Source organism: Oratosquilla oratoria, chromosome 15 (genome assembly GCF_046742065.1).
Source record: "Oratosquilla oratoria isolate Oo_2021 chromosome 15, ASM4674206v1, whole genome shotgun sequence".
Taxonomy (NCBI): Eukaryota; Metazoa; Arthropoda; class Malacostraca; order Stomatopoda; family Squillidae; genus Oratosquilla; species Oratosquilla oratoria.
Genome location: NC_134791.1, coordinates 62165770 through 62170769, shown reverse-complemented (window position 1 = coordinate 62170769; position 5000 = coordinate 62165770). Strand labels below are relative to the sequence as shown.

The following is a 5000-nucleotide window of genomic DNA, read 5'->3' as shown; positions in this document are numbered from 1 at the left end:
TCCTTCGTACTAACTTACATGCTCAATTCCACTTCCTCTCTTTTACCGCCTACACAATATCTTTCATTCCAATCATTCCATTCTGCTCTCTCACCCAACTTGCTCTCTTTCGGTCTCTCAGCGTTATTCACATCATTTATCTCTCCATTCTCCTCTGTGCAGTCCTTAGCTTTCTCTCCATCGCTTTCGTCAGCTTCCAAGTCTCACACCCGTATACTAATTATTGATGGCAGAATGAACTGATTGTAAACTTTACGTTTCAAACATAAAGGTAGAGAGCCTCTCAGGACTTTATTATACTTACCAAACACTTTCAAATCAATTGTAATAGGTCTTTTTATTTCATTATCTTGATCTTTCGTCACTTTCACCATCTGGCCTAAATAACTATACTCTTCAACTTCTTCAAGACTCTCACCATCGATTATAATCTCTTTACTTTGAACTTTCGTGTTGAACATTACTTTTGTTTTACTCTTATTCCTTTTTAAATCTACTTTGAGACTTTTTTTGTTCAGATCACTCAGCATATCTTGAAAATCTTCTGCTCCTTCTGAAATAAGAATAATGTCATCCGCAAATCTTAGGTGGTTCAAATATTCGCCATTAATCTTCAAACCTTTCTCTCCCCAACTCAGCCTTCTAAAAATCTGTGTGTGTGTGTGTGTGTGTGTGTGTGTGTGTGTGTGTGTGTGTGTGTGTGTGTGTGTGTGTGTGTGTGTGTGTGTGTGTGTGTGTGTGTGTGTGTGTGTGTGTGTGTGTGTGTGTGTGTGTGTGTGTGTGTGTGTGTGTGTGTGTGTGTGTGTGTGTGTGTGTGTGTGTGTGTGTGTGTGTGTGTGTTTGTATGTGTGTGTGTGCGTGTGTGTGTGTGTGTGTGTGTGTGTGTGTGTGTGTGTGTGTGTGTGTGTGTGTGTGTGTGTGTGTGTGTGTGTGTGTGTGTGTGTGTGTGCGTGTGTGTGTGTACAGTATACTCGTATACATATATATATATATATATATATATATATATATATATATATATATATACAGATAGATAGATAGATAGATAGATAGATAGATATATTATTTAAAGTTTGGTTGAAAAATATACAAGTGTAGACGCAGAGGTCCAGACAGTAAGGGCTTTTACTTTTCCATTATTTTTATGCTTTTGTATATTCTTCTCTAGTTAACGGCAGAAGGTTTTGTTTATATTAGAAAAAGACCATGAACAATAAGATTTAAGATTATTTAGTAAAAGCCTACAATAAATTCTCCGACAGAGAGATAGACTTAAGGATAATATAAATGAATAGTACAAAACTGGATATTGGTCTGAGAATGGAATACATTGCTAATTCATTACAGAAAATCAGCGCTTCTATGATAGGGAACTTTATGGGGACTAAGGTGCAGTACCACACAAGTGGCAAAGGATACATATAAGAAGGTTACGTAAAAGGAAGGATGGTAGAATCTAAAAGTGACTTTTTTAACAGATCAATCTTCATTCTTAACATAAAAGAATGGTGCGTATGTCTGAAACTCAGTGATGTCATTAAAGTCCCTAAAAACTAACTACATACAACTTATTCAGTCAGAACCATGTACGGCGTGGAAAAAGTACAGTAGGAAGCTAAGGACGCAGGGGTAAATGAACAGGGGAGACATTGAGACCAGAAAATGAGATTTCAGATGCATCAATAGTAACGGAGCCTTTTTCATAGGTTGAATACTCTCGCCTAAAAAATATCGTTCAAGATTAAGGATAGTGAGAGTAAAAGTCGTAGGATGACTTATTACAGGGAGATTTAAATAGGGGACATGAATGGGACCAGAATTGAAAATGAGTTTTAATGCAAAAATACAGATAAAAATATTGGAATTGGGAAAATATAAGAAAGGCCCTCACTAAATCATAACAAAGAAAATAAAGCAATTATGAAAGCAAAAGGACAGAAGAGGATTTAATATTGAAAAATTTGCGGCATATCAAGAAATTACAGGAAAGACTTACAAACTGTTGATTATCATTACAGAGATAATTCATTACATTGATGAGATCATAAAAAAAACAAAAAACATCGGAAATCCAACTCAGACCAGATTACAGTATGGGGCATTGGCATGATTCCCAGACAACTAAAAAAATCATTAAAAAATAAAGAAAAACCAAAGATCGGCAAACTAAACTGGTTTCCAGCCGAGTTGACAGAATATATGACGAATGAATAAACTAGCTTCATGTGCCAAGATTAGAAGAAAGAAAAGGTCATTTGATAGCAATATTCATAACAACGAAAATCTCCTAGTGTGGGACAGAAGAAAAAACAAAAGGACATAAAAAGAAACGGAAAAAGTCAAAATATATGAAGGATATGAATTCAGTTTTTCATATAGATGTACTGTTTCATGGAACATGGAAGAAGAAATTGAAATGTCAGAAAACCTAATCAAATCTAAAGTCAGGTTTAACCAATGGAAACAGTGGCGGGAACTCTCACAAACGCAAAGAGGTACAGAAACATACACCCAAACACACACACACTCATACTCACACATACACACACATACACGCACACACACACACACACACACACACACACACTCATACTCACACATACACACACATACACGCACACACACACACACACACACACACACACACACACACACACACACACACACACACACGCACACACACACGCACGCACACACACACACACACACACACACACACACACACACATACACACACACACACACACACACAAGGACACACACATACACACATGCATGCACACACACACACACACACACACACACACACACACACACAAACACAAATATTACACACAGAAACGCGCGCATGTAAACACACAAAAACACACACACAGGCATGGATCCACAGAGGCAGTCATATACACGTATCGAATGCTCGCACCGACCAACCAGACACACGCGCCGCCCAGGGTTACTATCGGCTTGGCACCAACAAACCAGCAGCGTGGCGCGGCGTCGCGTCCTATGGCGGCGCTGTTGTTTTGTTTGGCTTTCCACCAACTCAGATGACATCGCGCGAAATTGTCCCGCCGCCCGAATAAACTGGACCACTTTGTGCTGGACCTCTTTTTTTTTTTTTTTTTTTTTTTTTTTTTCCCTATCGAGCGAACGAAATTGGTGAGCCTTGTGCTGCTGGGTGTATTCGCCACTTGGCCGCGCGCGTTCACCTTGTATAGGTTTACTGACAAAAAGGAATTTCCGAGCGATATTTTCCATGGATGTGTATGTATATACGTCGCTCGAAGATGACGCGCGCGTTTTCCATTATGTTATCATCTTACTGCGGACGTAGGACTGAGCTCGGGGGTTGTCGCAGAAAACACCCAAAAATCCATCTGATAATAAGCAAATGAGGAGCACTCCTTTGTTCATTTGACAGTGCGCGGTCTATAAGAATTACAACCACAAAATAATTTTCTAATACCAAAAGATGCAGGTCAATTGTAATCAAATACAGCAAAGAGTAATCAAAGCATTATTACATTTTGAATATATGTGAAAGAATAAATATAATGTGCAATGTAACCTAATACAGTCTTCATAAATGAAACTGACATGAACAGTAGATGAATTATTCGAGAATTCAGTGATTCCCTTGATATGTTTATCAAAATCTGTTCAATATATGTGAAGATCTGGAGTCTGGGATCCATGTTGAAGGGAAGAAGCGTAAATACCAAACTCAAAGTGGAAGGTTTAATGCGCGACGTTTCGGTCCTAGTCCTGGACCGTCTTCAGGGGTGTGAGTGATGCGGTACAGTGGTCAATGAACTTAATATATTGGCCGTAGTTGGAACTGGGAGAGGTAGTCAGCGCTGCCCAAGCTACCCGAGCACCCTTCCTCTTCCAGTCGCTACGAGGACCAGACAATTGGTCACAACCTTACATATACAACTGTACATAATGGATCTCATATACATTTTTTATTTGCAAAGAATAAATGCAATAAAATAAAAGGCAATTTGCACAACAAGTGTAGTCCACTTTTTCACTTGTACAAGTTGCATTTTATTTGATTGTATTTATTCTTTTTAAATCTAAAAATGTATATGAGATCCATTATGTACAATTGTATATGTAAGGTTGTGACCAATTGTCTGGTCCTCGTAGCTTGGGCACGCTGACTACCTCTCCCAGTTCCAACTACGGCCAATATATTATGCTCTTTGACCACTGTACCTCATCACACCCCTGAAGACGGTCCTAGGACTAGTATCGAAACGTTAGGCATTAAACCTCCCACTTTGAATCTGGTGCTTACGCTTCTCCCCTTCAACATTAAAATATGTGTACAAAAAATAGTCACTCAATTTGTAAACTGCCTGCAAATATGGTTTATAGCTTTTATTATTTATCAGTTTATTAATGTAATAATGCACATCATAATGATTGGAGTATAACCTATATTCTACCAAGTGAAACCAAGGGAAAGCTGTCTGATGTGGCGATGTGTCTTTAGGGGGAAATGTTTTGAAATCTAAGGGCGTCACCCTTGCATGATGCGCTTGGATTGCCATGGCCTATAATTTTCTCCGTTAGCTGTTGTTGACCTACGTTAATATTGTTTAATGGATGAAATGAAAATATCACACATATAATGTACTGTGTAGGTTATAAGTTTCTACATTGGGAAATTGGTGGCGAGACAAACTCGGTAGGAGTTGTTGGCTTTAATGTGCCAGGTTTAGTTCTGTCTACAAATACACGGTAAGCTCCAAGCAAAACTCAAAGGGTTGCCAGGAACATAATATATACATATGTACAAGTTGCCATATCATTAAAAATAGAGATAGGTTTCTTCGCGTCGTCTTGAGCGGTGCAGGTGGTTTGACCCGAGATGCAGCGAGGGCCATTGTTCATAGAGGAGGGCATGACCTGAGATGCCGCAATCTATTGTTCGTCGGTAAACTGGGTCACTGAACAATGAACTGTCATCGAGAGCAACACGTTGTAGCATA

At 38.9% G+C, this 5000-nt stretch overlaps 1 protein-coding gene across 1 annotated transcript in view; it reads left to right on the top strand.

Moving 5' to 3' along the window:
* The window catches only part of LOC143033472 (uncharacterized), a 251897-nt gene that overhangs the window by 124986 nt on the left and 121911 nt on the right, over positions 1-5000 (top strand). The window lies entirely within an intron of this gene.